The 10,148-nt window shown below is 34.6% G+C and overlaps 1 pseudogene; it reads right to left on the reverse strand.

The window, feature by feature from the left end:
- Nucleotides 1-2,532: 2,532 nt before the first annotated feature.
- On the reverse strand, nt 2,533-4,140 carry LOC121242056 (annotated as a pseudogene).
- Nucleotides 4,141-10,148: the final 6,008 nt, after the last annotated feature.

A 10,148-nucleotide genomic window follows, 5' to 3' on the forward strand; every position in this document is an offset into this window, starting at 1 on the left:
TATAAATAATTAGAGTTTTAATATAATTTAAATATGATAATATTCTTAATTAACTAAATTAGGCAAACGTGCGTGGAGAAGGAGAGAGAGGGAGAAAGGAAAAGTGGGGAAAAATGTTGGGTTTTGAGTTTTAAATCCTAACCCTTCATCTTAAATCTTCAGATTTAATTCAATAGTATAAGTTTAAATATTGATTTAAAGTAACATAAAATAGACAATTAAAATATAAATATTATATCATACACTTAAAATTAACTTTAATTTATAAAATACTAATTTTTCATCATTAAATAAAAGATAAAGTTTTACTGAACATTTTTAAGAGAAAAAAACTATCTAATTAATTTGAATTTTTAATATAATTTAAATTTCATAATAAATGCTGAACATGAATAAATAGTAATTTCACTCTTATGCATTAGATATTTTAATATTTGAAGTCACACTTTATTTTTTTCTTCAATTTGGCAGATGTGACAAACGTGCTTTGCACGTTTACTACTGCTAGTATATATATATATATATATATATATATATATACCGTTATTTATAATTTTATATAAGACATTATATTTATTTTATAAGAAAATTAATACTATAATTTAATGTATAATCACGTTAATTTATAAATTTATTTTTATAAATTTATTAAAATATTTCTTTAAAATTACTACTCAAAAGAGATTTGAAAAAAAGAAGAAAAACTCATCATTATTACACGAGTTTTGTTACTCATCATCTCCTCACATCATACATTATACATCATATTTATTTTTAATTTATTTAATTTTTTTTTCTGATTTTATTCTTTTAAAATAATTGAGTTTTTATACTCATCATCTATACACCACACATTTGATAAGATAAAAAAATAAAAAAAATAAAATAAAAAAATTATGTGTGTTGTGTGATTTGAGGATGAGTAGATTTTTTCTTATAATTACACTAGCTCGTGTGGATCCTAATTAGAGTCCTAAGAAACGTACTACTTTGCATCAAGTTGTATGTCTCACGTTAATTAAGTACATCTCTCTCTCTCTCTCTCTCTCTCTCTCTCTATATATATATATATAAATATATATATAATATATACACACACACACCAGCTTGAACATGCATATTGTCTTCGGTTTGATGGACGATATTTAATCCAGATTAGAGAGATAGATATTCGATCGAGACTATATATTTAATATTGCAATTCCCATTTTTATGACTAGCCTCAATGTTGTCTAGCTATAGATTATATTTACAAAATGGTATTAATTATTGTGAATTTCTCCATTCTTATATTTTATTTTGAGTTATTTTATTCTCAATTTGGTGTGTAGAGCAAATAATTTATATTATTTAAATGATAATATTTGATTTGTAGTATTATTTAACTTTTAAAATTTATTTTTCAAAAAAAAATTATGCCATGTAAGCACTTTAAGAGGTGTGTTCTACACACGGGCTTTAGAATAAAATTCTTTTTCTACTTTATGGAAAATGATAAAGATACACAAGTATACTATTCCTCTCTTTAATCGTAAACTAAACCTTAAATGAATATTACAAATCAAATAATACAATGTGAATGATGTGTGGTGTAAATTAATCCTTCAAATAACATTACTCATAGCTGGTTACGGATCAACAAATAACAATATTGTTTGAAGAGGAATTTTATGCATTAGCTACTATTTATTTTCACACTTTACACGTATAATTTTTATTTTTTATTTTATAAGATGTTAATGTATTTTTTATAGAGTGTGAAGTAGTGAATAATAGTAAATGCATACAATTTTTCATTGTTTGTTATATAATCTCTCCAAACAATATTGCTACTATTCTGACATGAGCTGCATGGTTCGGATGTGGTCATATATGACACATTCGGCCACTAATTAACTAGTACGTACCTGGGGCTGATCACTTAAGTAATTCCTTGATATGTTACCGATCATGTTGTTATAATTTCCTTGCAGTTTGTAAGTTTTAAATTAAACGTCATGGAAAATCATGAAGTACTACTTAAGTAGCACAAGCATATAATATGCATGTGATCTGCAGGAATCGTACGTACGTAGAGATATATTTTATGAACTGATCGAAGTGCTAAACCGAACCCTCCAATATTACAACTGCAAGGGGAATAATATATATATATATATATATATATATATATATATATATAGATATAATTTTCGTTTTTTTTGGTCCTGATTCCTGAAGAATATTGAGGTCCCTTGCCATTTGCTGGTATTCTTATCTCTTCCGCGCGCTAAAGTGCCATTAGAGAGAATAAAATGATAAAGCACGAAGATTGGTTCAACTAAAGTGCAATCTGCATGACAATTGAGGGATTCCGTAGTGGACCCAGTACTTCTTTCTGTGACGCGGTTTCTGTTTCCGTTGCATGGAAAAAGCCATGCATTCATGGACAAAAAGGGGTCAATTATTAAAATAAGGACCTTCGTTAGAAAGGAGAAAAAACTAGAGAGAGGGAAAGAAGAAAACAAATAAATAATATTACTCAAAGGGCCATTACAGAAACGTCCTTATTTTATTTCTTAAAGTCGACCTCTGCTTTAGCTTAAAGGTCGAAACTCCCAAGTAGATAGACATAATTATAGGCATAAATATTACATGGATCACTCCTTACTACACTAAACAACATGAACAAGGTGAGCCCGGCCAACAACACAAAATGAGCAATACAACAAAGTCAGAACTCGACGTCCTTCTTTGTATACCAAACCTTTCTTCATTTTGGCAATTAAATTCTTTTGCTTTCCTGCAAGAATATGTTGATTTATGTCTTCAGGATCGATTTGTTTCAGAGAATTTAAAAGCATAACGGAAATAAAATTTTGAAATGCTTATATGCAATTAATGCAGCCAGCTGAATAAATGTAATATTTGCATGCAGATCATTGACGACGGACTAGAACTGTTGCTAGAATGGAACGCTGTAATTGGGTGCTTTGGAAAATTAGGAAATGTAAAGTTGCAAGTATTGAGAAGCTTACCATGATGTTATCAGAGACAGTCTCTAGTAGTGGTACGGAGGAGGGGGTGATGTATAGATGTACGGGTGCGGATGTGGCTTGGGAGCTGGAGGAGGAGGGGGAGGAGATTTGTACTTGTAAACCGGAGGAGGAGGTGGGGGAGGACACTTGTAAGGTGGTGGATGGTGGGGGTGGGGCTTGGGAGGTGGGGGTGGAGGAGACTTGTACTTGTAAGGAGGAGGGGGAGGAGACTTGTAAATGTAAGGAGGAGGGGGAGGAGACTTGTACTTGTAAGGTGGAGGGGGAGGAGACTTGTAAATGTAAGGTGGAGGTGGAGGAGACTTGTACTTGTAAGGTGGAGGGGGAGGAGACTTGTAAATGTAAGGAGGAGGGGAGGAGACTTGTACTTGTAAGGTGGAGGGGGAGGAGACTTGTAAATGTAAGGAGGAGGGGGAGGAGACTTGTACTTGTAAGGTGGAGGGGGAGGAGACTTGTAAATGTAAGGTGGAGGTGGAGGAGACTTGTACTTGTAAGGTGGAGGGGAGGAGACTTGTAAATGTAAGGAGGAGGGGGAGGAGACTTGTACTTGTAAGGTGGAGGGGGAGGAGACTTGTAAATGTAAGGTGGAGGGGGAGGAGACTTGTACTTGTAAGGTGGAGGTGGAGGAGACTTGTACTTGTACGGTGGAGGGGGAGGAGACTTGTACTTGTATGGATGTGGATGGTGAGGGGGAAGGTGATGGTGCGGCGGATGTGGATGGTGAGGGGGAAGGGGATGGTGTGGCGGATGTGGAAGGTGAGGGGGAAGTGGATGGTGAGGGGGAAGGGGAAGGGGAAGGTGTGGCGGATGTGGATGGTGAGGGGGAAGGGGAAGGGGAAGGTGTGGCGGATGTGGAAGGTGAGGGGGAAGGGGAAGGGGAAGGTGTGGCGGATGTGGATGGTGAGGGGGAAGGGGAAGGGGAAGGTGTGGCGGATGTGGATGGTGAGGGGGAGGAGGGATGGTGCGGCGGATGGTGTGGATAGATAGGAGGTGGAGGTGATGCATGTGGATAATGTGCAGAAGTTTCAGATGGCAAGCTAAGAGACACTATTGCTATTAAAGCAGCGAGAATGAGAGAGGCCATGGAAGACCCCATTTTTCCCATCTTCACTACAAAGTGGGGGCTTTAGTTCTGCCCCTAAGCCAGCCCTTCGCTTGCTTTATATAGCTTTTGTCTTTACCTTTAGGTATTACTGTTTACTTACCTTGGTAAATTATAGCACTCATCTTTGTAGGTAAACGATAAGGAAAAAAAAAAAAAATGAAAAAGAAAGACTGTGTCGCCATATGTTAGCTTCGGGCTACATTATTGTAGAATGTCATTTATCGATATATATAATATATATATATATATATGTAAATTTGTCCGCTGATAGTTTAGTATTTATGACAGTGTAGAAAATTATATATAATATATATTTTCGCATTAATTTGGATTAATATGGTCGAAAATAACTGGATGTAAAGCAGCCCATATATATAAAGTAGTGATGATTGTTAAATGGCTTTTACCAATAATAATATTTATTTAGCAAACTAATTTAATAGTTTGCAGGACATTTTCAGTCCGTACTAGAGACATCAAACGTGTGGTTGCCTAGCTAACTAATTTCCATGATTTTTTGGGCACAGAGACCAGGCGGCGCCCACCGGCGCGACTCTTAACCCTCTGATCTTTATCCCAGCTTCTTCGTGCTAATTTGATCTCTGCTCTGTCATTTACATGTTTTGCATGGCTTCATATATATATATATATATAATATTCCAATCTAAAATCAAGGAAAATAAAATGCCCGTTTGCTTGCTTTAATTTGTTAGTACTGTTTCTTCGATCCACTTTCTTTCATGTTTTTATTTTTTAAACTCATATAATATATTGCATGTAAGTGCAAAATGCCATGCATGGACATCAAAGATTCAACCAGCTGCATGCATGCATGCATGCAACTCTTTTTTATTTATTTATTGTATTTGCATGTTCATGTCGATGAAACTTAAATCAGCAAGCTAGCTAGCTAGCTGTTGTTTCAACCTGATAAAGTGCGCGTATTAAAGAACTCTTTCTTGGGTGCCGGCCAGAAAGTAATGCAGTTTTTGTTTTTTTAAAAAAAACTTCCTTTCACGTCAACATGCAGCAATTAATCATGTAAATTATATTCATTAAGTACAAATTGAGATAATTAAATACCCAAACCTTAATTAAACAAAAAACACGTGCAGAAAATGTGCTCCTTTTATTGCATTTGGCCCTTTGTACGTGGTGATGATCATTCATGATCATTTATGTTGATCGATCTCATGACTTTGTTACACAAACATCGTTAATTTAGATAGTACTCATGGGCCAAGCTGGAAATCCATTTCACCTCAAAATAATCTTTTAGAGAGAGAGAGAGAGAGAGAGAGAGAGAGAGGGTACGGTAAAGTGATCGTGCTTGGTAATTTGATCTCGAAGTACTGTTCTCTACGAGCAAGGAATCAGGAGAAGCATGTCATGTGATGTTGTACCAAACATATCATGACTGATCTTGATCATCTATATCTCTTTTCGTATATTCTTTAGTATTTCAATTTAAAATAAAGGAAAAAAAATTATTTTATTCCAAACTATCAAAATCAATAATTTGATATGATCTCCAACTAGCTACCAATTTCTTTTAATTTATATTCTCTATACAATATTGGTCGGTAAATAGGACGAAATTAACCTAAAATTCTAGACTTTATTAACTAAAGTTCCCTTCTAAATTTAAGGAAGGTAACAAAACTAAGAAAAAATAAGATAATAATCATATGTCACAATTAATAATGAAAACAAAAAGAAGGGACCATCCAAAATAATAAATATTGTCATGTGGCCCTCAACCTTAACATTGAGTCTCAAATTTACTGTCGCACAAGCTGGTAGCCGCCCATCATATAGACCTTTCCTATAGTAAATGATGAGGGCCACCCCATGGTGACACTTTGGTGACCACCCACATGCATGGACGAAATTGTTAATTTGTGTTTGGGTGTAGTTAAAAAGTTAAAATTATAATACTTTGAGGGTTTGAAAAACAATTTTCAATTCTCATGTCATACAACTGATGATCAAGCTAATGATTTTTTTTTTTTTTTTTGGTAAGTAAACTCATGATGAGGTTCACCTAATCGGGAGTACTGTCTTTTTTTCTTCTTTTGTTTTTTGTTTTTGTTTTTTTTTGCAAATTTCAGCACTTTGTTGCCATCATGTGAAGATGCTAGAAAGCACAAAAATCGAATACCGTCCCAACCAGAATTAATTATTTATGTTTCTAGTTTTTGTGGAAGACAAGGAACCAGAAGAATTAATAAGCGCTACCAGGACAGAAAAATGAAACTCAGTTGTTGAAAACTTGAAATGTGAAATTCTGGTAGGGTAGATATATAGCATGTGAACTTGGATATGATCAGAGGTACTGTAGAGCCGATCGAGAGGGTTCCACGCCATTGAAGAGTTTCGTTTGTTCTTGACAGGAGATGGGGTCGGACATGATGATGCATGGAAATGGCCGGCCTCAGTTCATTTTACAGAGGTCGTACAATACTGTCACAATTAAGCATCATGTCCCTGTTTAATGTCTGTCCCTGCTGCACCACGATCATTGTCAGTTTTTTTATCATGAACGTGTGATACATATCTCTTTTGGGTTGGTACTCTTAATTAGTGCATCAAATCGTTTAAGTATGTATCAGTTGTGCCGGGCATGATGTAGATAACTATGACGTACATTACGATCAATTGTTTTGCCATTCTTTAGTACAACGTGCGTATATACATGTACGCAAGACTTAAAAGAGTTTATCTTCTTCAATCCGGCACTAAGTGTAAACCAGGATTTTACAAATGCGAATTAGGACCCAAAACCCTAGATTCTACAATATAACTTGGCCAATTAATTTCTCTACAAAAATCTAAATAAAGAACAACTTTAAAAATCTCTCTGTATATTTATATCCTGCTTCGGTTTTGTAATAGATCGATATACCTTTACTCGATCAAGCTCAAATCAACGTTGATTTGAAAAAGTAGCTTTTTCCGTCATTCTTTTTGGTAAAATTGTCGGGAATAGTAACTTTTAGAGATAATTTTTACCTATTGTTGAAATTAATTAAAAGTGAAGGTTTAATTTCATAGAAAATGTAACGAATTAAAAATTATCAAAAATATCAAATATAGCGATTAAATGAAATTTTTGCGATAATTTTCAGCGTTGGAAAAAATATGATTTCTTGTAATGAACAAAACATCCTTTATTCAACACATTGCAGCAAGTTTCCAGCTTTTATTGCTCATTAATGGTTGTTATAGCTGATCTTTTCATGTTTCTGCGAGCAGTTGATTTTTTTTCTTTTTCCTTGTTCGTCTTACAGGGAAAAAAAAAGTACAAGAACATGATGACGAAGAGAAAGACAGACGCCCAAAAAAGATAGGGAGAGACAGATCGATCTAGGGTCTTCCTATCATGTGGAAAATAAGCAAGATCAATTCAGTTGTTCTTATGATTAATTTTGAGGAAACAACGCACTCGTACAAGTAATTAATACTATTAGAAGTACTCACGAGTTGCGAAGCCATAAATACATTACAATATTAATACTATTAGAAGTAGTAGTACTCCTAGCTCTTTGATGTGTGCGTATTTTTGCGTGATCAGTTTAGCTTTTTGAGTCTACACGAGAGCTACCAAACATTAATATTATCTTATGGCATTATTGTTGACAGACTCATATATCATTTTCAAAGAAGATGGGTGTGTCTACCAGTACGTATTAGGTCATGGCAACGCCTCTCTCTTTCTCTCTCAATTTCAGCCCATGCCAAGGAAAGTCTGAGAAATTAATTACTTGATTGATCAAGTACTTTATCTTCTATATTTTGTATTTTGTTCTATTTTTGTAGAAAAGTTTTCTCAACGTCTGAGATAACATAGAATAATAGTGTTAGGCATATGCTTTTGAAGATACCAAGTTGTAAAGACTGAAAGATTCATGATGCATATGGGGACCAGCAGATTAATCAAGATGTTGGCGACCTTTCTCTTTTTCTAGCTAAGCTTTTCCAAAAATAAAAGAGTCTTTTTGAAAGTAAAATAAAAGAGTCTTGAGCTAGAGAGAAGCCATTGCGTGTGGTAATATTTTCAAATGCATGCATGAGAAGATTTGGAGATTATGCCAATGGTGAATTTGAGCCTAGTAATAGTTGGGTTGATCTGATTTAGTTAAATAAATATATAAAATGCAGGTTAATTGTTAACTTTTTTTGGATGTTGTGAAGGGCATCGCATATTCTATTCGTTGTAGATCAGTAGTACTTTTTTTTTCATAACGTACAAATTAAATATATAAAAGTATAGAAAAAAGAAAAGAAAAACTACAGACAATTAAAAGCGAACATAAATGTGTATATATATATATACACACATACTCATTAATTATTTAGGAAACTACCTAATTTATTTTGATTCTTCATTACTTATGCATGAGAGGATGAAGTTCATGCACTCAAAATTCAGAAAGATGCCAAAGCAGGCAATTAAAAGCAAGCACAGGGAAAGATGTTTAATTCACCCGGCCATGACGACTACTCATGAAAAGGTTAAAAGAGGTGGGAGCTTCGTGATGTCACTGTCAGCTTCATTGAGAGGAACAAGACCTAGGTAGACTATCAGGGCTCTATGTGCGTACCAGCTCGGGCAGGGGTAGGCCAGTTATTTTCCATTTACCCTTCTCCCTAATAGTTATGATCGAATTATGAGTACATATTTTGTGTTTTCCTTAATTTGCAGCTTGCTAGCTAGTATGTCGTTTTAACTGTTATTACTGGCGGACTTCCTGAAAGATAGCCAACATTTCTTTAACAAGTCATTCACTAAGACGTTATGCCGGAACCCCGATCGATGCTTCCGGCCAGATTCAAAACTCTGTTCCTGAATGTGGTCATGTCTTAACTGATCAGTTATATATCCAAGTTGTTTCAAACCCTAAATTCTGCAGATCACTGCACAGGTACCTTATACAGAACCATATATATATATATATACACACACACACACATATATGCTAACCTAAGATCAGAAGTAAATAAATCATATTGTTAGGGAAACACTTAAGAGAACCATGCATAAAATATTCCTTGCAGTTACTATATATATATATATATAGAGAGAGAGAGAGAGAGAGAGAGAACAGTTCTGGAGATTAGTTTTGCAACAAATTAATTAAATGAAACGTAAGCAAAACGCTTTGAAACCATTGGACCAAGGACCTAACTCCTAAGGTCTTCACGCCATTAGGGAAGATAGCTAGGGTAATGGGCCAGAACCTCACTGTCAGTATTGGAAGAGTCTAGCTAGCTAGCTAGGGTAACGTGGTCAATACGTGTCAGCATCTTGTGCATGGCCTCTGTGAGCATCAGCATCGCACTCCAATTATGGGAGCTGATCGGTCAACATGACAGCAATGCATACATATATAAGAAAAAGTAATTACGCTCGGCTGTATAACTTACGGCATCCAAGTATCACTGCATGCACTCAGACGTATAATGTGAATCTTAAATTATACAATGGTTTCAACGTGTAATATCATTAAGCATTTAACTTTTGTTGTATCTCCCAGATCTGACTCTCTTTTAGGGTTACAAATGGCGTTAAAAACTATCTCAATTAGAAGTGTAGAACTTAATATAGTCGTGCTATTTATACGGACGTCGGGAGTTAAAGGAAAGAGATTCTCGACGAGGAGTTAATTACGATATGGACCCTAATTAAATGTATGTATTGGTCCAGACTTGTGGGGAGTCAAGGATGTGCTATACATACAGTCAAAATATATAGCATGCACATGCATGCATATGTGTATATATATATATATATATATATATATATATACACACACACATCTGCATGATATGATCATTTTCTTTGATTTTTGGTTTGACCCATTTTAATTTATCTGGATAGGGTTCATGTAAACAGGTAAATTAAAGATATACCTGTACGTAGGCTAGCTATTCTAGGTCTTACTTGATAGATGTAGGAGCTTATAACAGAGTAAGATAGATCCATATAATATCAAATGGTCTTTTAG

The sequence above is a fragment of the Juglans microcarpa x Juglans regia genome, chromosome 8D (assembly GCF_004785595.1).
Source record: "Juglans microcarpa x Juglans regia isolate MS1-56 chromosome 8D, Jm3101_v1.0, whole genome shotgun sequence".
NCBI classification, from domain to species: Eukaryota; Viridiplantae; Streptophyta; class Magnoliopsida; order Fagales; family Juglandaceae; genus Juglans; species Juglans microcarpa x Juglans regia.